Source organism: Sciurus carolinensis, chromosome 10 (genome assembly GCF_902686445.1).
Source record: "Sciurus carolinensis chromosome 10, mSciCar1.2, whole genome shotgun sequence".
Taxonomy (NCBI): domain Eukaryota; kingdom Metazoa; phylum Chordata; class Mammalia; order Rodentia; family Sciuridae; genus Sciurus; species Sciurus carolinensis.
This window is the reverse complement of record NC_062222.1, coordinates 28606040-28633997: the sequence shown is the minus strand read 5'-3', so window position 1 is coordinate 28633997 and position 27958 is coordinate 28606040. Positions and strand designations below refer to the sequence as shown.

General features: G+C 40.9%; 1 pseudogene; it reads right to left on the bottom strand.

The window, feature by feature from the left end:
- Nucleotides 1-15039: 15039 nt before the first annotated feature.
- Nucleotides 15040-15219, bottom strand: LOC124995130 (uncharacterized; annotated as a pseudogene).
- Nucleotides 15220-27958: the final 12739 nt, after the last annotated feature.

Here is a 27958-nt window from a genome sequence, read left to right as displayed (position 1 = left end):
CCACCCTCAAAGGCCCTACCTCCTGATTCATCACCTAGGAGTTAGGTTTCAATATATGAATTTGGGGGGGACACTAACACTCAGACCATAGCATATAGATATATAAGGTATAACTGCCCAAGGATAAAACAGCAAGTGCAAAACTAGAATTCAAACCCACGTGATCCAGCTCTGGAATCCATGCTTTTCGCCACCAGGGCAATACTCCTTATTACCCTACAGGGGATACAAAGTTAATGCTGACCCCTGTTGTAAAAGTGATCATTAGAAATGCAGTAGGGAAGAACTGAAGGTGCAGATCAGTGGTAGAGCACTTGCCTAGCCTGCACAAAGTCCTGTGTTCAACTCCTAGCGCTGCAAAAAAAGGAAAAAAAAATGCAATTGGAAACACCAAACAAAAGACATCATGACACCCCAAAACTAACAAATTGTATAACCAACTTCTGGTTATTGACTGTTCGTGGTTCCAGAAACAACGTTATGATCAGCAGAGGAAATGGTAATTTTCTGTCTGGGCAAGGTAACCTTGATATGTGATATGAATCCCTGTGAACTTGTGCCGACGTAGGATCTCCTAAACCAATACCGCATACCAATGTCCCTAGCTAGAGACGATCCTCCTAGTAGCATTCCAACATTTATCTGACTTGCCCATCTGAACAATCTAACTACAGTTTTGAAAATTCTGCTTCATGACCTTGAACAAGGCAGTTTACTTCCACCAACCTTTGAAAAGAAAGTCATAAAATGATATGACCTCTGAGGTCTTTTCCATATCTAGCCTTGAATGATTTTCTGTTCTAACCTGATAGCTTGAAAGCAGGAAACCTGAACTCTTAAAATTCAACATTTTTTTTTACTGCTTTAAAATCCACTGAGTAAAGCAACTTCACAGCTTCCTGAAACTGCGTGCTTTCAAATTACAGTTGTGTTAAGTTTGGCACTTAAAGTTCAAATGAAAAGCTGCCAGGTCAGCAGTGGGGAGCCAAATATTATGAGGGAGGAGTAGAAAAAGGGGATCTGTTCTTAATATACCTAGACTGCCAGACTGGGGACTCTTGACAGTTTACAGTTGGTAGAAAAATCTTAAGTCCCATCAGTGGAGCCTCAGGCAAGTTAGTTAACCTCCTGTACCTTAGTTTCTCACCTGTAAAATGGGAACAACAGCCAGGCATGCCTGTAAGTCCAGTGGCTTGGGAAGCTGAGGCAGGAGGAATCACACATTCTAAGTCAGCCTTAGCAAATTAGCAAAGCCCTAAATGAGACGCTGTCTCTAAATAAAATACAACATCGGGCTGGGGATGTGGCTCAGTGGCTGAGTGCCCCTGAGTTCAATCCCCAGTACCAAAAAAAAAAAAAAAAAAAGGGAGCAGAGGGCAAGGAATAACAATAATCTGCTTCATAGTTTTTGACAGAAAAATGAGTTAGTATATATAATCCTGTAAAAGAGTCCCAGGCAGGGTGGTGTTTTTATTTCCTAGATTAAGAAAAATGAAGCAAAAACTGAAGCAAACAAACTCGAAGAGTTTGGACGGGCACTGCAGGAGAAGAGTTCAAGGGATAGTCCATAAAATATTTCCACCAGGTCCACTTTAGTGCCAGGTGACCCTGAAACTAAGAGCTTCACATATTGTGCAAATGCCTTCATTCCAGTTCTTCGTCTATAGATATCTGGAGTTTTGTTTGTTTGGGGCTTTTTTGGCAGTGCTGGGGATTGAACCCAAGGCCTCCCCCTTGCTAGGCAAGTGCTCTACCATTGAGCTTCATCCCCAGTCCTACACGCATGCAGTTTAAACTGCAGGCTCCCAAGCCAACATGGTCTTTCCTTTCTTTCCCTCTGATTGCTATTTAAAACTGAGCCCCAACTGAAACAGGAACAGCTTGGGTAAGGTTTGATCTGTCTATCCCCTTTTTAAAAACTAAAAATAGGAGCACGGCACGGTAGTGGGCACCTGTAGTCCCAACTACTCAGGAGGCTGAGACAGAAGACCAGCCTGGGCAATTAGCAAGACCTTGTTCCCAAAATAATAAAAACAGAACAAAAACCTAACAATAATAGGAGGAATACTTACCTGGGCAGAAGCTAGGTAACCTCCCAGGGCCATGGAGCTGAGTGGTAGAGCCAGCATTCAAACCCAGGCAGGCTGGTGCCTGACTATGTGCTTGTGCACTAGTCAACAGGACTTTTGCTACAACAGACTAAATGCAACGTCTGGCGGGGTGGGGAGGGGGAGAGAGAGAACAAAAGTGCGCCTTTAATAATTTGATGACTGAAAAGGACATTGTCACAGTGGACAGAACACAGAGACCACTACACAACCTCAGGAAAGAAGCTGTAGAACATGACCAGAGAGGGCTTCCGCATGCACAGAAAATTTATTCCATGCGACTCCCGATCCTCCCACCCTGGCTGACCAAGTGGGACATGTGGAGAAGAGGACCCATCAGCTCAGAAAGAGAAACCATGCAGGGGGCAAACAAGATACTGGGACACAACCTGAAGCAAGTCAACTGCCAACAGTAGCTTGGAGGTAACAGCAGGAGCCTTCCCAAACTGGACTGCCAAGCCCAAGCATGAGAACACCAGGTGGCAGGAGCTAAGGGGTAGACTCACAAACAGCAGGTGTGTGAACCTCAGGCAGGGGCTGCGGCTCATGTTGCTGGAGGTGTAAGAGTAGACTCCAGCATCACACAGCAGCTTTCTGGAGACATCTGAATTCCCAGAAAGAACAAGAAATGCCAAGATGAGGGAGGAAGAACTCGGATCTAGGGGCTTCGATTCCAGTCCCAGCTGCCTTGGAGCCCTGGTCCCCCTCTTCAGGGCCCTTTTTCCCTGTGAGCACATTAAACCAGAAGTGATGTGATCAAGAGTGGAGGGTGGAAGTTTGAAGGGTAGTAAATTAGTTAAGAAACATTGATGATTATCAGTGGTAAGAAAATGTGTATAAAGACTATAGTAATGACGACATTGCTAAATAGCAACTGAGAATTTTTTCCCTCCAATACATCAGTTCTTTGGTGCCAATCCTTCTGAGTCTGCCCAATAAATTTAAAGAAATGACCTACCTCACCCCCTTGGAAATTACTTTTGCTGTATGATCTCAGTCCTGAAATTTTTATACAGAGAGATTAGTCTCACTTAGAAGTGCAAATTATGGCATGTGAAGTATATTATATTTTTAAAAGGCAATTCTTAAATTTAAAAAAATATTTTTTAATTCTAGCTGGACAAAGTACCTTTATTTTACTTATTTATTTTTATGCGATGCTGACAATCAAACTCAGTACCTCACATATGCTTCGCAAGTGCTGTACTACTGAGCTACATCCTCGGCCCAGAAGTATATTATGTTATTTTATTTTGGTGCTGGAAACAGAGTCCAGCACCTCAAGCATGCTAAACATCTAGCACTGAGCAACACCTTCAGCTTGGGCAGTAATCATTTTATAATAATTAAATTCACAATAACAAAAGGAGTGAATCATTGTAAAACCCAGTAGTGGGAAAGATTCAAAGAAGCCCACTCTTATAGTACCAAGGACAGGATGAGATGGTACTTTCTCTTGAAGGTAACCTGTACACAGACTAAGGACCCTAAAAACGACCATACCCTTGACATAGTAATATTCTTGGAAATTTATTTTGAGAAAATAATTTTAAATGGAAGATATTTTACAAGATATTTATGGTGATGTTATTTGTAATAGCTCTAAAACTGGAAACACTCCAAATAAATCCACTAACATGGAAATGGCATAGAATACTCTGATAGCTGAAGTGAAACACTACTCAATTCCATTTATATATATATATATATATATATATATATATATATAATATGTAGAAATATATACTACACATAGTTTTAAAATATTATAAAGATAAGAAAGTAAAAAGGAATATTATATGCACACATGAGGTTGAACACAAGTAGTGACATTGGGGAATGATGGAGAACATTCAGGTTTGGGCTTAGCATGTGGTTTGTCAAGGAAGGAGGGAGATAAAGCTTCACCTGGGAGGGGTGTGAATGCCAGGATGGACATGGCTGAGCTGTGTCCTTTTAAACACAAACTAAAACCCAAAAAACTCGGGAAGCCATAGCAATTTATTTATGTGTTTGTCTATCAAATGATTTAAAATTATCCGTTACAGGAGAGGGGACTTTGCATGGTTGAATAGAATACAAACTTAGAAGACTATAGGGTGGGGTCATCAGAAAGAAGAAGGTGGGCAAGAGGTTGGAGCTGGTGACCCCACTGGGAAAGGGGATGAACGGCGGGACTTCTCTCTGCTCTTTGAATGAAGATCACTACAGGCATCTCTGAAGCAGGAAACTGGTACACAGGTCAGTGGCTCAAAAGGAGCAGAGATCTGAACAGGAAATGGCTATGACAGTCCTAGTTGTCAGAGGAAGTTGATGTAATGAAGATTAGACTCTGGAAAATTGTTACTCAGATGTCAAGATCAAATACTTCTGACCATCTCTGAGGAATAAGCGCAGATAGTATCTTAGGAAAAAAAAAAAAAAGAGGAAGAGGTAGAGAGGATTAGATGGGATGATGTTGCTAATTGGGAAATGCTTTGTAAATGCTTGCCCTTCATGAAGACCAGAGCCTCACTCTACAAAAGACTGCAATGTGGGGCTGGGGTTGTGGCTCAGTGGGACAGCGCTTGCCTGGCACATGTGAGGCACCGGGTTCCATCCTCAGCACCACATGAAAATAAACAAACAAATAAAGGTATTGTGTCCATATACAACTAAAAACATAATTTAAAAAAAAGACTGCAATGTCAGACGAGCTGTTCTTTAAGTATATTCCTAAATCAATAGAAAATTTACAGATTCTTGTTTCTCTTTTCCTTTTCTTTCTTTCTTTCTTTCTTTTTTTTTTTTTTTAATTTTTTTGAGATGGGGTTCTTGCTGTTACCCAGGCTGGCCTTGAACTCCTGGGCTCAAGGGATCTGCCTGCTTCAGTCTTCTGAGTATCTGGGACTACAAAAATATACCATTGATGTGACTGATTTTACAATTCTTAGAGTTCTTAATTTGAACAAATGACGATAAAATGATTATCTTTTTTTCCTACTTGAGGCTACCTTTGACCATTTAACCAGTCTGACTCTTCTCAGTAGATTTTTTTAGTGATCTGCAAGCCAGCCACAATTAAATCAATCATGCTATAAATCACTGAGATAGTCTCAAAACACCAACTCGACCATGATTGGTTTAATGACTGCTACAGTCTGAATGTTTTAGATCACATAACCATTCACTTATTCATTCAGGATAATCACAGGAGATGGGCTATATCCATGTAAGTAAGGAAATGCAGTTAGCCATGAGAAAAGTACAGAACACTACAGATTTTCAGAAAAGAGAAATGCAAAAGTAGTACCACCTCATATAAATTATTCTTTCTGCCGATCTCAGTGTGCAAATAACTTACATCTTTTCAAGGAACAATCTTCAATCTTTCTTGCCTAAACTTTGCATTTGACTTCAGAAGCCTCCTGAATTATGCTAGCTTCGTGCTTACACATGCCCGCACTTACATGTCACCTGAATGTTTGGTTCCCCAGAGCCAAAAATCAGATTTTCCCTGGTGCCTCAGGGATATCAGGTTTCAACTCAAGTTGTTTGAAACTGGTACACATGCTTTCATGCTTTATTAAAATGAACACTTTCCATTGATTTTCTTCTTGCCACCACAGAGTCTAGGATTGCAGTGTTCCTTCTCTGATATTGTTAAACATCCCCTGGAACATTAAGCCCGGATGTATGTGGGCATGTGGCAGTATTTCTAGATGAGAAAAGTAGCGATCTCTATGAGATACTAGTTTATTCATGTGATAAAAGTCCTGTTGCATTTTTGATGGCCTTAATTTAGCATTTGTCCCTGGGGCTGGGTTTCATGTTACCTTTGTAAACACACTCAAGAACAGAAGCACAAGGGTATGTGTGCGCGTGCACGCACACACTCAGATGAGCCTAGTTCTTCTTAGGCACTTCTCCAGCTGTGAGTTTAGCAAAGCTTTGTGCTAATGGGGAGACAGACAGAATTACAGCTCCAAACATTCCCCTGCCACTGATCCAGAACATGTGTTATCATATCACACACTGTAAATTGATTCCAAATCCCGTCAACGGGGCACCGTTTGCGTTCCAAACATCCAAAGCCCTGGGACAGTGAATTATAAAACTGAAATATGCCATGCTTCCCCCTTTAATTTGGCATAAACCTGAGTATGTTTGCTGTACATTTTTGACTCTTGGAATTTTTTTCCTGCAAACAGAACCTACAAAATCTCTGTGCCTTAGCATAATTACCTTAAAGATCCCTATTACCCTCCCTTGTTAATGTCTCTTCCAATCTCTTGGTGAAAGTTGGTTATCAGGAAATAGGGCAAGATGGAAGGGCATTTAAGATAATAAAGTGACTCTCATTCAACTGATGAGAGACAATAAACACTCTCACTGTGATAGTCTCAAGGGAGTAGAAGTCTGGGATTTCAAATGCTGTATAAACAGTTGCAAAATCTCTGCAATTACTCGACAAATGAACTCCTAGCACAGATGACAGATGAAAAATAACCAGATATTTTCAGTCCTGTGCTATCCCATATTGATGACGATAGTTTACTGTTAAGTTATTCTTTACCTGAAATAAGACTGTAGGTTAACAAACAAACATAGCTACAATATGTCTTCATATTTGTGACAATAGAGAACTAGAAGTAGAAGGGGTTAAAAAATGAGACTAAGTGTCACGAGCTGCCTGACATTGGAAACATCTTGGTGATAAGCAGGGAGGGTCAGAAGTCGCCAGACTGACAGTCCCAACTTGGTTACCATGGTAATACCATTTCATTCTATGAATTTCACCTGACAAGGTCTCCATTGTTTCTTCAAGTGGTGAACATTTAGTCCATTTTTAAATTAATTAATTTTTTAAATTGGCAAATAAAAATTATATATATTTGTGCTGTACAACGTGTTTTCAAATATGCATACGTTGTGAAATGGCTGCATTGAGCTAATTAACATATGCATTACCTCACAGACTCATTTCTTGTTGTGAGAACACTAAAAATCTACTCTTAGCCCATTTCAAGAATATAAAACCCAACACTTCCTCATTAGATCCTAAGAAATAACCACATATGTGCACATAGAACAGAGAGGTAGTTAATACTTTGTAATAAATTAGCTAATGCCAGAGGGTGAATTGCCAGAATAAGTAGTCAAGCTTTATAGAAAAGGGTTCTGCATATTTTCAAATGAAATCTCATTACATATGTAAGAAAGTTAGCGTAATGGTGACTTGGCTTCCTCTCCCCCAACTTTATTAGTCAGTGCCAGCTAATAAATAAATACAACCTGGCTAACTGTGCACTGACCCCAAATCATTTTGAAGGGAGTCTGAGATCACAGAGACTTTACTCTGCTCCCCTCAGGAGAGCTGACTTCCAGGATCAGCTTACAATAAACCAAATGAGTGACTTCAGGCAAATCACCAAAAAATCGAAATATCTCTAGAACTTTAGCAGTACAATGGAGAAGTTGAAAGATTTTCTGGGTTGCTTTCTTTGCTCTTGTTAATTTCGAACCATGTAGAGAATTAAAACAATAATGTTTGAAGGAGGAATGTATAAGACCAAAATAAAAGAACAATAACCTTATATTATTTCAAGAGGTGTAGTTATGTCTATGGGGGAAAGGCAGTCCATGAGATTATAATAGGAAAGAACAATTCAAATCTGTTTAAATATAATAAATATTTTCATTTCCTGAAAAGTCAAATTATGAATAATAGCTATAAAACTTGATTTAAATCGTGTAGCAATAAAAGTGGATTCTTCTTAAATATCAAGACGTAAGTCTGTGTACTAAAATTTTTTCTTAAGCAATGTTTTCCTATGTTTCTGTTTATTCTATTTCAACAGATCCTGGGGTAGGGATGTAGCTCAGTGATAGAGCACTTGCCTAGCAGGAATGAGGTCCTGAGTTCAATCCCCAGCACTGCCAAAAACAAAACAAAACAAAAAAACAAAAACAGGAATCTGTTTAACAGATCCATGGTCAGCATTTTTCTATACAATCCACTGACTCTACTCATGTGGACTCGTGGACTTGGGTCCTAAGCCAGGTCACTGGAACTCTCTGGAAAGAAGAGGGTGTGCCTTGTTCTAGCTGGCCGATGTGAGGGTTGTTTTTTTTTTTTTTTTTTAATGTGTGTGTGTGTAGGGATTGAACCCTGAGCCACATCCCCAGTCCTCTTTTCTATTTTATTTAGAGACAGGTCTTGCGAATTGCTTAGGGCCTTCTAAGTTGCTGAATCTGGCTTTGAACTCTTGATCCTCCCTCAGCCTCCTGAGCCACTGGGATTACAGGCGTGAGCCACTGGGATTACAGGTGTGTGCCCCTGTACCTGGCCTGCTATGAGAGAGTATTTGAGCAATGTTTTATAGAAGGGCTAGAGACATTTCTCCTTTGAGGAGGGGGTTTTTGCGTGTTAGAAGTGGCAAACAGGAACAGACACAATTTATTTTGTATGTGTATTTTGTGTGTGTGTGTGTGTGTGTGGTACTGGAGCATGAACCCAGGACACTCTACCATTGAATTACATTGAGTTATTTTTTATTTGGAGACAGGGTCTTGCTAAGTTGCCCAGGCTGACCTGGAACTTGCAATTCTCTTGCCTTACTGGCCTGTGTAGCTGAAAATACAGGTGGGGCTACTATGCCTGACTTAACAGGCACGGTTTTAAATAGGAAGGTCAAGGTAGGCCTCATGAAAAAAATGTCATTTGAGCAGTTTGCCTTGCAGCTGCCTGGGTGAAGAACATTCAGGCAGAGCACAGCCAAAGCCCAGCAGCAGGGTGACTACAAGAGGCCAGTGTGGCTAGCACAGTGTGAGGAGGACAGTACAGAAGAGAAATCAGAGAGGACAAAACGGGGTGCGTGTCAGCACCTCAGAGGCTGTGGTAGATACTGTGATGGAGTGCCAGCACCCCAACAGAGTAGGCTCCTGCTCAGAAGGTGTGAGCCGCCTGAGAAAATGAAAGGTCTGAAATAATCAGTAAAAGATTAGAGACGAAGTCAAAGGTTAGATTTAAAAAGTGGAGCCCCTGATGGGTCTTCCAGTCCTGATAGGAATAGGAACTGAACAACTTGAAAAAGGCCCCAATTCTTTATTTAAGGGGGAGGACATCAAAGGCAGGGTAAGGCTTCGGTGGAGGAGTTTTGTTTGGGCGTGGTGCTTGTTTCCCCGTGTGGCATGGGTCTTGCAGTGAACAGGTTGATTAGTTTGGCAGGTTACACCCATCTCAGGGAGGCTGTGCTTGAACTTGAGCCATGAGTTAAGACAGGGCGCCACTTGAATCAGGTGTCCTGTCCTTGAACTAGTGGGTTCCGACTGGGAGTTCCTAAGACCAGGCTTCTCTGCTTAATGGCTCCAACTTTGCTCAGTTCACACGCAGGGTTCACACACAGGTGGCTCCTTGCAGAGACTTTGACTTTCACTCAAAAACAAGGCACAGAATAAGTCACACAAGGGTTTTAACAGAGTCCATTTCAGGGGGGTTCCTCTGGTTGCCATGTTGTCATTGAAAGCAGATGTGTGAGGGTAAGAATGAAACAAGGAGACCCGGGAGGAGGCCAGTATCATCATCCAGACCAGAAATCACAGTGACTTGGACCAGGCACGGACGGGGGGGGGGGGGGGGGGGGGGGGGGCTGAGCGGTAGAGGGATTCTAGGTGCGCTCGCCCTAAAGATAAGGTCAACAAGAGGAGAGGTGGTGCCTGAGGCAGGGTAAGGAGCCAAGAACATCCACTCCAAGGTGTTTGGCCGGAACAACCAGAAGAGTAGAGATGTCATCATCTAAGGTGGCAAAAAATGAAATATCCAATTTTTGTTTCAGAAGAAGGTCCATTGTATAAAATGTCCACTCTGTTCTTCCAGTTATCATTCCGATTTGTGCACAAGCTCGCTTTGGGGGGGTTGCCCCATTCTTCCTGCCTGTGGTTGCCTACCTCCCCTTCTCTCTCTCTGCCCATTTGAACCCTGCCCATCACTAAAGGGTTAGTTTGCTTCCCACCCCCTCCAGGAGACTACCCTGACCATATCACCAGCAAAGTACTTCAGCTCTTGCCTTTAATGTGCTATCTGTAATGATGTGTTTTTTTGTGGGTTTTTTTTTTTTTTTTTTTTTTTTGGTTATACATGGACACAATGCCTTTTTATTTTATTTATTTATTTGGATGTGGTGCTGAGGACCAAACCCAGTGCCTCACATGTACTAGGCAAGTGCTCTACCACTGAGCCACAAACCCAGCCCCTGTAATTTTTTTTTTTTTTTTTTTTGGTACCAAGGATTGAACCCAGGGGCACTTAAATACCAAGACACATCCCCAACCCTATTCTATATTTTATTAGAGACAGGGTGTCACTGAGTTGCTTAGGACTTCGTAAATTGCTGAGGCTGGGTTCGAACTCTGGATCCCCTTGCCTCAGAATCCCGAGTTGCTGGGATTACAGGTGTGCGCCACCGTGCCCAGCTGTAACAATGTCTTAATGGGATGATATTCATGAGGTCACTGTTGAGTTGACTCCTTCAGTAACTATTTTTCCATTAAGTTCTTACTTCTTCACCTTCTAATTCTTTTACTCATCTTCTTCACCAAGAATTTGCTCACAAATGACTTCCCAATCTGAGTTTAACAGGGACTTCACCACTGTCGCAATCCAGACTTATGCTGTGCCTTAAGCTCTACCTCACTCACCCTGCCTGTGGGTCCTCCTTTGGTCACAGCCAGAAATGACTTGACCCTTCACATCACAAAGTCTTCAGACATTTCAACACAGTTGACAATAAAAGGGATTTTGAAGCCTCTATTGTTTGATGCTCTGACTCAAGCATGTCCCTTGGCGTTGGGATGAGCTCCTGCACCTGGAGATTCATGTGCAGACATTTCAAGGGCTGTAGAGAAACTCCTGGATGAGCTGATGCCACAGAAGTGCTGGCGTTACCTAAAACTACATATCTGTCAACTCCCAGAGAAGTACTCCTGAATCTGAAAGCGCCAGCTCACCTCTCACAGGGCCAGAAGCTGAAGACCTTACGGAAAAAAAAAAAAAAAAAAAAGCCATTTCCATTTACTAGGACCTTTGTTGGCTTTTAGACAATTTTTTCTAGAAGGGAGAAAGACACTGAACATTCAAAAAGGAGAGAGGGAATCTCAGTTTCCCTGAGGCTCCTTACCAGCCTTCACTCTCAGTGTGATCTCTGGGTTTCTCACCAATCAAATGGCCTCACTCCAGACTGTGTCTCTGACCCCAGCTTCTCTCATGGGCTTTATATTACCAGCTGCAGGCATGATGGCTCTCGCTGGAAATGCACGGGCTCCCCAAACTCAGAATATCCAAAACGGAATTCATAACCCCTGCTTCTCCTACCTGCTTCTCTTCTTCAATCTCCCATCTTGGTTTCTTGCACAATGCTCAAGTCCAAGTAGAAACTTGATACAATCTTTAACTCTTTCCATTCTCTTAATCCTAATAGTGAGACCCTGAATTTTCTCTTAAATATTTTTCCTTCTACTCTCCACACATTAAAGGACGGATGGGACCTAAGGATGTAACTCGGTGGTCAAGCACTTTTCTAACATTTTCAAGGCCCCAACACCAAAAAGAAAAACCAAACATCCGAAGGACGGATGGTCGCCTCTGCCCTTTCTTCACTGCAGTCTGTCTCCATGTTGCGGCCAGTGATCCCTCTGCAACGCAGACCTGGTCTAATTATTTTCCTGCCTTAAAACTTCAAACGAGTTTCTGCTGTCTACAGAATAAAGTCCAAATTCTTAGCAGAGTCCAGAAGGCCCTCCACACTGATGCTTGGCCATACTCCAGGCATTGCTCTGTCCCCTCTTCCTCAGTCACCCCAAACTCCAGAAATGAACTAATTAGGGGCTGTGGCTCAGCGGTGGAGCACTCGCCTCTCATGCATGAGGTCTGGGTTTGATCCTCAGCACCACGTAAAAACAAATAAATAAAATAAAGGTATTGTGTCATCTACAACTGAAAGAAAAAAGCAAAGAACTACTTATGCTCCCTGAAAACCCCACTGAATTGTCAGCTCCTCGTGCTTGCTCTGCTCTTCCTTCTTTACAGCCATTCCTACGCATCCCATCTCTTTCCAATGCATTTCTACTTATGGTTCAGGACAAAAGAAGGCAACTCATTCTCTGAAAAAATATATGCAGTGAGGATAAATACAGCCACTTAGTAGATTCAACTTTCCTAAATTATGTCACAGGCAATCCCTGCCCTCAAAGAGCAGCAGAGAGTCGGGCTGGGGTTGTGCTTGCCTCGCACTTTTGAGGCATGGGGTTTGATCCTCAGCACCATATAAAAACAAATAAAATGAAGGTATTGTGTCCTTTACAACCAAAAATGTTTTTTTTTTTTAAAGAATAGCAGAATGGTAAAGCCAGAGTTATCAACAGATTTTATAATTTTACAAGATGGTAGATGCTGTGAGGCCCAGCCCCTATTTATTTTAACTTTTATTTCCTGTGCTGCTGGGAATTGAACCCACAGCTTCGAGCAAGCTAGGTGAGACTCTGATGCTGAGTCACATTCCCAGGCCCAGTCTTGCTCACTTGGTGAAGGCTTCTCAGATCTTGGTCTGTACTCCCCCAAGGTGGATTGGTTATTCGCCTGTCTGTGTTCCCCCACACAGAGTTGTCATCCTCTCACTGGTATTTCTTTCAGGTAGACTTGATCACCCCCAGTCAACCCTGTCCCTTTTTGTTTTTTTCAGTTATGGGCCTCAGGCATACTGCGAGGACTCATGTTGAAGGGAAACTGCAGAGAGGGGACAAATACCAGTAAGCGTCAAGATGGTCTTGACACACACCTTATTCTTACAGTGATTAGGCCTTTTCCTTCATTTAGCCTTCATTACTGTTTTGGCAACGTTTTCCTCTTCCTCCTCCTCCTCCTTTTTTGTCCTGGGGATTGAATCCTTTTCTGAACAAATAAGCAAATCAATCAGTCAACAGTCACGAGGTACAGACATGGCTCAGGGTGTCTGAAACCAGGTCTGCTCTGGAAGGTCAGCATCTTCCTTTTTGTACCACACCGCCACGCTGTTTAAACTGTAGAAACTAAGGAAAGAAGTGTTTGCCTTCATCTGACTCTTGCTTTAGGACAAGACCAGCCAGACCCAAGGTGGCGAAGCCCAGTGGGGCTGAGAATGAGAAACTTGCAGGGAGTGGGGGCGAAGTTCAGCCCGCACTAGAGCAGAACGTCAGTCCTTACCACACAAATGGCTCTAACCCAGAAACCTATTCTGGTAGGTAAACCCCTGGTGAGTTGTGTTTTATTTTAGGTAGGGTTTATAGACACTACTACTGGATTTCAAAACTAAAGTGATATAAATAGCTTTGGGTAGGGTTCAAAGAAGAACCACTGTGAGAACCATCTTGACTAAAGGGTGAGCAAAATTGAAATTGAAATCACTTAGCTAAAGGAGAGAAAGTTTAGGATCAACCTAACTCAGATCCCTTAGTGGATAAAAGGTTACAGAAAAGCAAAGAACCAGTAAGAACAGAAGAGCATCCATTCCATTTTAGAATCTCTCTTTTATTTTTGGCACTGGGATTGAACCCAGGGGCGCTTAACTACTGAACCACATCCCCAGACCTGTTTTATGTTGCGCTTACAGACGGGGTCTTGCTAAGTTGCTTAGGGCCTGGCTAAGTTGCTGAGACTGGCTTTGAACTCGTGATCCTCCTGCCTCAGCCTCCTGAATGGCTGGGATTACAGGTGTGAGCCACTGTGCCCAGCTTCAAATCTCTGTTTTTAAAAAGAGCTGATAGAGTCAGGCGCCATGGCACATGCCTGAAATCACAGTTACTTGTAACACTGAGGCAGGAGAACTATAAATTCAAGACCAGCTTGGTCAATTTAGCAAGACCTTATCTCAAAATAAAATAAAAAGGACTGGGCATTTAGCTCAGTGTTAGAGCACTCCTGGGTTCAATCCCCAGTACTGTGAGAGAAAGAGAGAAAACAAGCAAGCAAGCCAGCAAACCAATGAAAAGGGCTAGAATGTAGCTCAGTGAGAGAAAGTTCGCCTAGCACATGTAAGGCCCTTGGTTTGACTCCCAGCACTGCACCCCACACCCCAAATCAGGGGAACAATAAAATTACTCATAATTTTGTCAAAGCAAATGAGAGATGAAGCATTCCTAAATACAATCTGCTAGATATGGCTTATACAATAAGTAGGAAGGAATCTTTGAGAGCAGTAAAATATTTTTAAAATACCCATAAAATGTACTTTATGCCACCCAGTTATACACCTAAAAATGATCAAAATGGTTAATTTTATGTTTTACCCATATATTTTGATGCTAGAGACTGAACCTAGGGCCTCACCCAGGCTAAGCATGTACTCCATCACGAAGCTACACCCCCACTCTAAGTTACATATTTTTTAACCATAAAAACATACCCATTGGGCTGGGGTTGTAGCTCAGTGGTAGAGCACTTGCCTAGCATGTGTGAGACATTCGGTTTTATCCTCAGCACTGCACATAAATAAATAAAATAAAGGTCCATCAACAACTAAAAAAAAACATTAAAAAAATCCATTAAAAAAAAACTAGAGATAACACATTTCCAATTGCTAAATAATGTCACTTTTAGGAAAATTCATATTTCACAGCACCCAAAACATATTAACCCACCTGTTTTTCTAAGACTTTGGTAATATCCTTAGTTTTCCAGCAAAAGCAAAGGACCGTTAAAAGCAGAAATGGAAACTGTTAGAAAATAGGGTGTGTGTGTGTGTGTGTGTGTGTGTGTGTGTGTGTGTGTGTGTTGCTGGACATGGAACCCAGGGCCTTGCGCATGCTAGGTAAGTGCTGCACCACTGAGCCCTAGAAGATAGACTTCTGACTTGAAGTCAGATACGGAGTTAATAGGCATGCACTGGATGGTCAGTGCATTCTCCCCCCACGCCCCCAGTAGGGTGCACCTTTCCTAGAGGTATTGCAATGTTGTGGAGCTAATGAAGCAAACTCCTATTTCATCTCCTATGACCAAAAATCCATTTAATGTATTGTCTTCAAATAGAGGACATATCAAATATTAAAATGATAAGAACAGACATTATACTTGATCTTAACCAAAAGGCTGAGACGTGACATATTGTCTTCTTTGCTACCTCTACAGAGAATTTCATTCAAGGTTGGGGAGCGGTATAACAGTTAGACTGGTGGGACAAGACAATAATGCTCATCTCATTCACTAAAGGAGAAAAATGTCTGGATTTAGTCTCCTGATGGTGAGATCAAAAGAATCTGTCCCAGCCAGATGTAGTGGCATACACCAGTAATGCCAGCTAATTGGGAGACTGAGGCAGGAGGCTTACTTGAGCCCAGGAGTTCAGGGCAATTTAGGGAGACCTCACTGCAAACAAAACAAACAAAACAATCCATCCTACCATATAAGAGAAACTTGCATAATACTAACCTGTCCAGTTCCAGTCTCATTTTGTAACCTAACGAATGCTAGAAAAATCTACTCACTGCTATAGCAGTTTGTCAAAAGCGACATGGATATACAATTTTTTTTTAAAGAAAAAAAATTTTTATATCACGCCTTCTCCTTTAAAAAGTACAGGCTCATTCAACCTTGAAAAGGAAATTCTGACACATGCCACAGCATGGGTGAATGTTATGCTAAATTAAACCAATTTCAAAAGAACAAATACTGTGTGATTCCATTTTTGAGGTATGTAGTCAATTCACAGAAACAGAAAGTAGACAGGAAGTAGAGGGGTGACTGGCAGGGGCTGGGAGAGAGAGATGGGGAGCTACTGTTAACAGGTACTAGAGTTTCAGTCTTAGAAGATGAAGAAAGTTCTGAAGCTTGGATGGTGGCAGTGGCTGCCCAACAGTGTGAATGTACCTGATGCCGCTGAACCATGCTCTTAAAAATGGTTGAATGATAACTTGTAAGTTATGCATATTTAATCACAATTTAAAACATTGTTTTAAAAGTGCTGGGTCTCATCTGGTGACAGTTTTCATGCTGGCTCATTCTAGATATTTTAATGTGGTAATCTATGTCTGGTTCTCAAAACTGTGCAAGACTCATAGCTTCAGTTGAACTCTTAGTAAATATCTTTTGAATAGCAGCTGGGAACTTGACAGCAACTTTCTTCAAATTGCACCTGCAGTTTGCAAGCTGCCTGCTGCAGGTAGAGATGCACAATTTATTTTTATGATTTGCCTTGAGCAAGAATTGATTAAACGCTTGATAAAATAACTTCTTGGAAGACTCGATTAGATGTTGCTTTCCTCCTACTTTCCCACCCTTCTTCCCGCCCTCTTGAACACCACATAAAAGGCGACAGTTCGTAATTTCCCCCCACCTTCCTTTTCAAGTATTAGCATCAAAGTTGGATGGGAGTTTCATTTCTTTCCTGACTGTAAACCGACCACATTCCCCTCTGGGAATATCAGTCCTACTATTTCAACCTAGGTAATACTTTATTAAAGAGAAGGCATTTTATCCAGTCTTGAAAGTGGGTCTAAGATGCAAATGGGATATTTCCTTTGCATCTTTCCCTAATACGCTTGCTTCTTTAGGATGAGAGGAGTTGGGGAGCACCCTGGGAAATACAGCGTTCTGGTCCCCAAGTTCCTCTTTCTATTTCTGTGGTTTTCAGTTCCCCTCCCACCAGAAATCCCCAGGGGTGGTAATGCTTTCTCCTCTTCCTCCCTTTCATTCCCCTTTCATTTCTCCTCTGACACCTCTCCTGGGCTCATCTCCATCTCCTGCTACTGCTATTTTTTCTGTCTTTACATCTTTTTTGGGGGAGGAGGGTACTGGGGATTAAGATGAGTGTACTGGATCACTGAGCCACATCCCCAGCCCTATTTTGTATTTTATTTAGAGACAGGGTCTCACTGAGTTGCTTAGCACCTTGCTTTTGCTGAAGCTGGCTTTGAACTCTCAATCCTCCTGCCTCGGCCTCCCATATCACTGGGATTGCAGGCGTGTGCCACCATGCCTGGCTGTCTTCACACCCTGAGTCCCATTTTCCCCAAGGAGCTGGCAGGTTGTTTCTATACCAAACACAATTCTACAGTCCCAGTTGGCTACTCTGGTGCTTTTCCACGTGGCAAACCTGGGTAAGGGAGTCAGGTCTGCCTCCTGGCTGCTTTCATTTGCTCAACAGCACCTCCCTGGCACTCCGGTTTGTCACAGAGGGGGCTCACAGGAATGGCTTTACCTCCCAGTGTTTCTCTGGAGCTACAGGTCCCCATTCCCTTCAATAGTGTCTTGCAAAAGTAGAAACGAAATAGAGCTTCATTGGAGAAGCTGCCTCCAAAGCCCAAAATCTCTTTGGGGTCTCAAAAATTTCTAATCCTAGGGCTGGGAGTGGAGGTCAGTGGTAGAGCATGTGCCTGATATGCATGAGGCCCTGGGTTTGATACTCAGCACTGGAAAAAGGAAAAGAAAAAAAACATTAAAATTATCTATCAACTTCTAAATCCCATCTCAGCTGACTGTTTTAGTGACTCTGACTTTGCACTGAGAATCCTTTCTGTATCTTTTCATTTTGGAGTGCTAACATGGCTAACTCTCATTCAAGCATACTCCATTATTCCAAAATGTGTAGAATTGCCTGGACACATAAACTGAAGCTTCCCCCCCTGCATTTTATTTGAAGAAAGTCTGCCCTATATAGGGGTTACAAATGTCAGTCCACAGACTTTCTCTCTCTCTCTCTCTCTCTCTCTCTCTCTCTCTCTCTCTCTCTCTCCTCCTCTTCTCTCTCTCTCTCTCTCTCTCTTTTGGTACTGGGGATTGAACCTGGGGGCATTTAACCACTGACCCATATCCCTAGGCCTTTTTATTTCTTATTTTGAGACAGGGTCTCACTAAGTTGCTTAGGACCTTACTAACTTGCTGAGGCTGGCCTTGAGCTTGAGATCCCCCTGTCTCAGCCTCCTGAGTCACTAGGATTACAGATACATACCACCAAGCCTGGTTACAGACCTATTTTTGCAAGACATATAACTTTATTATCTATATCAAATTATTTTTCATTTCAAGTTCCCATCCAACAAGATGGGAAAATTAGCCCCCATCCTTTTTGAAGGTCTTCCCTCCCCATTTCCCAAGATTGTGCTGTAGCTCAGGGGTCTTGCCTAATACCGAAGACTTGTGTGTCCAGGCCTCTGCTCATGGAAGTTACCAGCTGAAAAGATGGCTGCCGTGGCCAAGTATCTCTCAGCGGCTTGCGGGCCATGACTGGGACGTGGGAATCCTTGCACATCTACATACCACTCAGTTTCAGCTGTCCAGGCATAACTCCTAGCCATTTCTCTCTGGGGTCTTGCTTTCTCCTTAGTAGGGGGTCTAAAAAGAGTGCCCAGCAGGTACCCTCCACTCAGGACAGTCCCCAAGTTCCTTTTCTTTCCTCTTTCTCCCAGACTAGAGAAATTTCTTTCTATTGTAGGTAAATCTTCCCTTCAAGTTTCCAGCTGAGATCTTTTGACTATGCCCATTATTCCTTTCCACCTTACATTTATTTATTGCAGCATAGTGGACTGAACCCAGGAGTGCTCTACCACCAAACTATATCCTTATTTTTTGTTTTGAAACGGGATCTCTCTCAGTTGCCCAAGATGGCCTGCCTGCTTCAGCCTCCTGCCAAGTAACTGGGGTTACAGGTGTGTGTCACTGCAACTGGCTTCCCCTTAGCTACATGCAAACCAACAGTTTACCTATAATCAGGAATCCACTACTTTGTCTAGAGCTTAGGTCTTTGAAAACAAGAACTAGGATTTCTATTTTCTAGAGCTAAAACAATGAGCATAAGACCACATCTCAAAAGAAAGATAAAGAGGACTTCAACTGTAAATTTAGGTCAAGTTTTAAGCAGCAGTCTTTGAATATAAACAATGAATGTGATAAAGTTACAGATGATTTTTAGAAAACCGTTCTCTCACCAAAGTCATTGTCTTGTCTTTTCCTTCCTTCTTTCCTTTCTTCCTTCCTTCCTTCTGTTCTTTCTTTCTTTCTTCTCTCCTCTTCTTCCTCCTCCTCCTCCTCCTTTTTTTTTTTTTTTTTTTTTTTTGAATACTAGGGATTGAATTTAGTGCTTCTCACATACTAGGCAAGTGTTCTACCTCTGAGGTACCCATAATTGCTGTTATAGAAACTTATAAGTGTAAACAAGTTGAGTTTTTCTCAAATTAGCTTAAGAGTTACTAAAACTCCTTTCTGGAGAAAATTAGCAAGCCGTTTCTAAGTTTACAGATAATATTTCTCCTATATTCTGGGACCACTGAATTGTTTACTAATTTTTATGATCAAAAGGGAAAGCGAAAATAATTACAAACATCTACTTACTTTTATTCAGTAAGTACCTTAGAGACTCATCCTGCTTATACCTTGAATAGTATTCCAAACTCAAAATCATTCTAGTAGATTTAAATATGGCACAGGACTGTAGCTGTGACAATTTCTTGCATTTCATCTATTGATTTATTCAATTTATATATGTCTTATCATGACAGCACTAAAAATAATTTTATTTTTAAAGATATTAATGTACATTCATGTGAACCTAGTTTAGATATTAATGTACATTCATATGTGAACCTAGTTTACAGAAAGTTTTTTATCCATTATTTTTTCAGATCCTCATAATCATGTAAATGGTAGCATTTTTAAAAAAGAATCTTTAAATTGTAATTGCCACTGACATTTACCTACAGATAAACACTGAGCCAAGGGCTCACTTAATAAGGGACTCCCAGGTAGTTCTTTGGAAAAGTGTAAATGATGCCTGCCAGCCATCCACATGTTAGAATACCATAGTCCTTTTTTTAAAAAAAATTTTTTTGCAGAAATCCGTGAATAACATAACTTTCAGTATAATATCCTGAAATATAAACTCAAGTGGTTCTGAAAACCTACAGGGAAAAGAATCATCAAATGAATTAGTGGGAAAAGGAAGAGTCATGATTTTATATATCTATCACAATCCAGTTGTGAAAGTGTTCCAATGATTTTTACAACCTAGAATGTGTTCAGTAGCAGAGAAAGGGAGGGTGGGGGTGACAGAGAGAGAGAGAGAGACAGAGAGAGAGACAGAGACAGAGAGAGAGAGAGACAGAGAGAGACTTGGGGACTTAGAGAGTGTGGCTTCCTATAGAAATTTCTTTTTTCCCTTTTCCTTTCTCCCTCCCTCCCTCCCTTCCTTCCTTCCTTCCTTCCTTCCTTCCTTCCTTCCTTCCGTCTTAACAGTGCTGAGGGATTGAACCTAGGGCCTCACACATGTTTTGACAAGCCTCTATCACATCCCCATTCCTTTATGGGAATTTCTTACCCTTAGAGTCCCCAGGCAAGAGATAAAAGACTAAAACAGAAAACTTGAGGGTTAGAGGTAATCTCCATCACAAAAATAAACAAATACAATAAAGAGATCCATAACATTTCAAAAATGACTGTTTTTCCTTTCTTATTTTTCCTCTAAAATTTAAATAGCAGACTTTTACTCAACTGCATTAAAAGGGTAAGTTGATACCATCAGTGGAGAAGTTGCTCAAGCCATAATTCAATGCCTTGAACATGGTTTTCTTCCTTACCAGCCAGCTCCACCTCCAGTCCGTCCAACCAATCATGACATCTTCACCATTCAATCTGGAAAAGGTTTTAAATCTCCGCCTCTTTCCTTCTCTTTCCTTCCTTGACCAACTCCAAGTTCTAATCACTTCTTACCTGGATTATAAGAGTAAATATAACTAGTCCTCTCCATTCCCAGTTTGGTTCCCCATCCACACTCACCAGGAACCTCCTGGTATAGTTTGGATCTGGAATGTCCCCCTAGGCCCATGTGCTAAAGGCTTGGTCCCCAAGATGGGGCTTTTGGGGTGTGGTGGGATCTTGAGAGGCGGGGCCTGGTGGGAGGAAGTTAGGTCACTAGGGCCTTTGCAGGGGACTGTGCATCCTGGTCCCTTCCTCTTTCTTCTTTGTTCCAGGCCATGATAGAAGTGGTTTTGCTCTGCTATGGCCTGCTTTTTAAGGCCATGATATGCTGCCTCCCCCGGGGCCTCAAAACAAGTGAGCATAGACTAACATCTCCAACGGTTAGCCCAAATAACTTTTTTCTCTTCATAGGTTGATCATTTCTGGTGTTTGTTATAGTGACAGAAAGCTAGCTAACATGCCTCCCAGATGGAACCTACAACCATGGAGTGCAGAAAATGAGCTGATGGGATGTGGAGGAAACCACAGGACTTATATTTATCTCATCCTCTAAATTGTATTTTTTAAAAATATTTTTAAATTGTCAATGGACCTTTATTATTTATTTATTTATTTATATGTGGTGCGGAGAATTGAACCTAGTGCCTCACATATGCTAGGCAAGTGCTCTATCACTAAGCCACAACCTCAGCCCTAAAGTGTATTTTTTAAAAGTTTAATATATATTGGGTAATAATAAGCATAACTATATTAGCTTATAGGTTTTAAATGTTTTATTGATAAAAATACATGATTTAAAGTATAGTGACCATTATTCTGTATGACAGTGATTTTTTAAAAAAATACAGTTCTGATCATGTTAAACTTTTGCTTAAACTATACAGTGGGTTTCTCTTACCATAAATTCAAAACATGTGACAGTTCCTACAGGTTCTAAAGGATCTCCTTTCCTGGTCCTGTCTACATCCTACCTCCTTCCTTGGATAAGGGGTTCTGTCTGACTTTTCACTCCTTTCAAAGTCAGATTTTTTTCCACGGGAAATTTTCATAATTGCTGTTCTCTTTGCTTAATAGCATTAGGTTTCAGTTTTAATGTCATTTTCTTCCCTGAAATTCCTCCTATTCTCACTCCAATCCAAAAGACCCTCCTTTAAACTCTTCTAGCACCCTGCATTTCCTATCATGGTACTTATTCCTATTATTATGGTTTTTGTTCAATGTCTTCTAAAGTAGGCCATAATCTTCATGAGAGTTTGATCATCTCTGAAACTTCAGCAACTACTAAGTGCTCATGAAATATTCACTGAATGAACAAATGAATTCAAGTACCAACATTCACCCTGCACTTAACTTCCTGAGAGTTAGGGAAACTGAGAGGGTCCTCAGGTGACCTTCAGGAATCTCTGACCCTTCCTATGTTTGTTGGCCCTGCTCCAGGAAAACACCTTACCTTTTCAAAAAATTTAAGTAGATAAATAATTGTATATATTTGTGGGATATAATACAATGTTTTGTGAACACATTGCCTCTGAGACTCAACCCTGATCATCAATCTGCTCTGCAAGGCAGTTTGATATGCCCCAGGACAGTTACTGTCTTCCTCCTGGATCCCCTAGCATCCTCTGCAAATCTTTATTTCAACACTTATTGATATGTAACTACCATTTTCCATTTGTTTCTGTACCAAGATTATTTGTAAGACTCAGACCTTGTCATTCATTTTTGTGAATGATGTAATTCATAACTGGAGATTTCTGGAGTTCTGAGTTTCTTTTGTAGGGGAAAAAAAAAGATTCCATTTGCTCAATAGCCATAGTTCTTAGAAAGTTACCGCTACCCCTTAGAGTAAGGCAGACAATCTGGGTGAGATTTCTTCTTATGCTTTATTGTGATATATTAAATGTTTACATCAACCCTTCTTGAGAACTGGCTTTGGCATGGGGTGGAAACAGATTTCATGCTTGCCGAGTTCTGCTTTTTATCTTCTCCCTTTTAGAGAAACTAATTTTAAGAGGGTGAGTAACTCAGGAGCTAAGTATAAACCTAAAATAAATAGCGAAGAGTCTGTGGAAGTTGCTTTTGTCCACTTACACAAGGATACAAGAAAAAGAAGAGTGACTTTTTGCTCTCTGTGGTACTCACACAAAATGGAAATGATGGAAAAATGCTTTCTTGGGACTTAAGACAGGAGGGATTTAAAACAGGGCTACCGATTGGATTTTAGTTAGGACATCAACTTCATTCAGATAACTTATATTCATATAATTTTCTCTCTGAGTGATTTTGTTTCAAATCCAATTTTGTTGAAGTGTATAGTATCTATACACTATAATATTTTACACACAGGAATTCTCTTTTCTCATGGTGCTAGGGACCAAACCCAGGGCCATCCACTGAGCTGCGTCCCTAGCCCACACAGAAGATTCTTTATCTTAGCCTCTGGGTTGTTTAATTTTCAAACTGGGATCTGAATAAGGGTTCTCCTTGCTCACTTCAGTATCAAGAACTGTTGTAGAACAGTTACCATACATGGGCAGAGAAGCCTCCGAGAAGGGATAGGGGGAGGGAGGACATTGCTTTAGCTCAGCAGTTATATAACCACATGGGGAATGTTACAAAGGACTCTGCCTTTCTTAAAAATATTAAATTCTAAAAATGTCTAAAGGACACCTAACAAGCACCTCTTAGTTGCTGGTGTTAATAGCTAAAACATAATAAATTCAAAACTTCAGTTTGATCTGATGGACTTATGTGGCTGCTACTTTAAGTAACTTTTAGATCTTTGGCATCCTCAAAGAAATACATATGCAGTGTTTCAGTACTGGCAGAATAAATGTCATTTCCTTTTTCACTGATGATGAGTCATGAATGTTGACCTACAGACTGTCCCCAAACAAGATGCATTCCAATAGTTCATTTATAAGTCAGTAGTTAGGAACTTAGAACATAGTTTCCCATAGAAACAATTTTAGATGTGGTGGTTTAGATTTCCAGATATGGCCAAAGAAGCCCATTTGCCCATAAGTAATTTCACCAAAGATAACCAGCATGTATAACAATGCTTTTTTTCGCCTCCCCCTTTTAATCAGAAAATGCTTCCCAGCTTCTAAGTTGGGAGTTCTATGACTTTTTTCCTTGCCCTGAATTTCAAGGTGAAGGAGTGTTGAGGCTGGTTGGGGGGTGGGGGAAGGGGTGACCAGGAGTAGTAGGGTCCTTCAGCAGCCATCGTAAGGATCCCAGCGTGAGAGGGAGATCTGATGGCATCCAGCCCCACAGGCCAGCACATCTGTGACCATCACCTCTGCCAACTGTTTTTGCTCTGAGGAGGATTTTTTTCTTCTGCTAAGAACTCTCTGTATGTTCAGAATATTACTATCCTCTGTTGAGCACATAACTCTGCCAAGTGCCATGTCCACATTATTTTACTTAATTCTCCAAACAACCTCACCATCTGTGAAGTCAAATTGCTTTATCTGCATTTAAGAAAAAGGACACAAAGACTTAGGATGTAGAGCAACTTGCCTAAATTCATATAGTATGAGCCAGGACTTGCACCCAAGCCTGATTTACTCCAAATCCACTTATTCCAGGGATTTGGGGAACATTTCCAGCTTATCATTTAGTTTCCTCTTTAATAGCATTCATTAAGTCAGCAATTACCCCCTTTGGCAAATGGATTAGATTTAACAACTCAAGAAAGAGTGTCTTCCATGTGGAAGATGCAAGGGGGAAGGTGTTAGATAATCTAGTGGATATAAGAAGACATTCAAACATGAACAAAGCTGCAGATGACCAGTTCTGGTACTGGGGATTCAACCCAGGGGTGCTTAACACTGAGCCTCGCCCCCAGACCTTTTTATTTTTTATTTTCAGATAGGACCTCCTAAGTTGCTTAGGGTCTCGCTTGGTTGCTGAGGATGGCCTTGAACTTAAGATCCTCTTGCCTTAGCCTCCCGAGTACATGCCTGGCTGCCTTTTTTTTTTTTTTTTCCCTTTGAGATAGGGTCTCACTAAGTTGCTGAGGCTGGCCTTGAACTTGCAATCCTCTTGCCTCAGCCTCCTAAGTAGCTGAGTTTACAGGCATGTTCCACCAGGCCCAAAAGACTGACATACCTTCAATTATCTAGTTCAGAGCAACAGCCTGAGGGAGGTCATCATGAGCTGGCATTAGCGCAAAAGGCCTCACAGAGGATGCAGGATTTGAGTTGAACGTGGGGTTCCATAGAGGGCATGCCTGGCAAAGGGCCCGGATAAGCAACACCCACATGCTATTGACTCTTTAACAAAGAGATGTGACTAACTTGATATGTTAGATGTTGCAGAGAAGAGGAAACTGGGAAAGAAACTCTAGAATTTCTTCATTATAACTTAGGTTTTTTTTTTTTTTTTTCGAACAAGTAATATATAGACAAAAGAAAAAAAAATCCCTTCTCCTCTTATAAAAACCCAGTAATTTTCTTCTGTTTCTTTTATTTTTTCTTGCGAATAGACAAGCAATTATATTCTTATTTCCCCCATTTATTTATCAAAAGGTGACATGTCTCAGTAGAAAATTTGAACAGCAATAACTGGTCAAGTCTTTTACTATTTAAAATGATTATACTTATTTAAAAAAGAGTATGGTTTTTACTAAATAAATATCAAGCACTGGGGTTCAGAATAGGGACAACAAATTTCAGACATGGACTCACTGTGTCTCATCACTGTGACAAAATACCTAGAAAAAAAATCAATTTGAAGGAAGATTTCTTTTGGCTCACAGTTTCAGAGGTTTCAGTCCATGGTCAGCTGGCTCCATTACTCTGGGCCTGAGGTAAGGCAGAACATCTTGGCAAAAGGGCATGGCAGCCAGGAAGGAGAGAGAGAGAGAGAGAGGGAGAGCGGCAAAGGAGAGAGAGAGAGAGAAGAGAGAGAGAGAGAGAAGGGTTGGGTTCCAGGGACAAGATAAACCTTCCCAGGGCATGCTCCCAATGACCGCCTTCCTCTAGCTAGGCCCCACCTCCTAGTTTCTACCATTTCTCAATAGTCCAATGAATTATAAGTACATCAATGAATTAATCCACTGATGAAATTAAAGCCCTCATGATCTAATCCCTTCCCCAAATCCCCACTTCCGAACACAGTTGCATTAAGAACCAGGACTTTGACACAAAGACTGGTACCTTTGGGGGACATTCCAGATAAAATTCAGAGTAAACTTTGTATGTGCGGATCTAAAACCTGAAAAGTATGGGTTTAAGCTGGTGAGTTTGGGGTGGTTTATGTTACTCTTCCGTGCTGCCATACATCATTTTATAATTACCTGTTTATGAGTCTCCCTCAGCTCTTGACTGTGAGTTCTTTGAGACCAGGATCAGAGAGATGATTTGTCTTTGTATCATCAACATCCAATACATTGTCTGGCAAATATGAGATAGTAAATTAATGTCAAAATGAGGGAGAACAGGTACATGAATGAATATGAATAACATGTATGAGGAATGACCTGAATAACAAGCTTATCCCTAAGGTATCAGGACATAAAGGGGAGAAAAGATACTTTTTTCTATCCGGTAACATCGTTTCTTGAAACACTGCGGAGATGTGTTAAGAAAGATCAGGCAACAGAAGAAAAAAGCAAAGATACTGGGAGGGGAGAAGCAGAAACTTGAAGCAAGGTCTTCAAGCACCCAGGAGGGAGTTGGGTCATGGGAAGGAATGGAGAATAGCCTGAATAGGAAATGTGGTATATAATTGTAGGTAGAGAGATTAGGAAATTCAGACTATGCATGAGGGGCTCAAATTAAAACAACAAATTCTAATAGAAAAAATCAAGGAAAGTGTAGCTGAGGTCTCAGTGGCAAATGTTTGAAATAGTTGTAGGGACTGAGAGGAAGGCTGACTGAAAAGTAACAGCTGCCTTATGGTCCTTCTGGAATAAGGCCAATTATAACTTAAATAAAAGCATTGATAAGCAATGGTGTCCATTTGAGGTTTGGCAATGACAAAGTTTAAATTTTTTAATGTCATATACTGTGTGAGGTGTTTTAGATGTACAGAAATGAAAAATCAGCATAGACTCAAGGAACTTTTGTCTAGTAGGGAGAAGGCCATCTGACCCTTCAAAATATATTTATTTCCCACATCCCTACCTTACTCCTAAAATCTTACATAGTTAACATTGCAATATAATATGGCTATCACTGCTTCTAAATATTGTTATTATATGAGAAAATTTAAGCAACCGCCTAGATACTCAATTATGGTTATGCAAAATAATCATGATATCTAGACACTTTATTCCCTGAAGCTGTGGTATATCAAATGTTGATACTGTTCCAAAAAAACAAGCTACTTTTCTGGATCCATTAAGGGAAGTACTATTATTAAAAATGTACTTTTATCTATTAAAAACAAATAGGTCATTTTGATCCCTGTAGCACAAACTGATTTTATTAGGGTATTTCAAGGCAAACTATGTTTCACTTGATCCAAGAATCAAACCAAATCTGCTCTGATGGAAACTGACTGAGCAAGTTACATTCAATCAGGTGTGGGTCTCCAGAGCCCACACGACACAGGAAACACATGCAAGTAAGGGGTACGTTTACTTATACACAGTAACAACCACAACTGGACAGAAAAAAATTATACATCTGTTCAATTTAAACGAGTTAAAAGTTCCCATAGTTACTTTTCAAAATGTTATGAGAAACATGATACCTTCCAAGTTCAGGCTTGCAAAATAACTCACCCTTTCTCATAAATCCAGTCTCCACATTGGTAGGTATATTTTAGAGTTTTTCAGAAAGTATTTGAGCTTCAATTTTTGAAAGCTAATCTTTAAAGATCTGTGAACATTACAAATTTACTTTTTCATTAACAGATTCCAGCCAAAAGGCATGTTTCTTACAAATCTGTTTTTGATAATAGATCCCAGCTCATTTTATACAAATCTTTTTAGTAAAAAAAATACTTAAAAACTGGGTTTTCCCATGGTAAAAGCAACTTAAGAAGTTCTGTAAGTCATTGATTGCCCTTTCCTTTCTTTTCTATGGACTTCAACTCTGCCTTGTGTTTCTCATATTCTTTTTAGAAGATCATTTTTTCAGGAATAATGGCTCTTTTCATCAAGGAATTCACCCTGAGAACTTCCACAAATGTGCCAACAGAT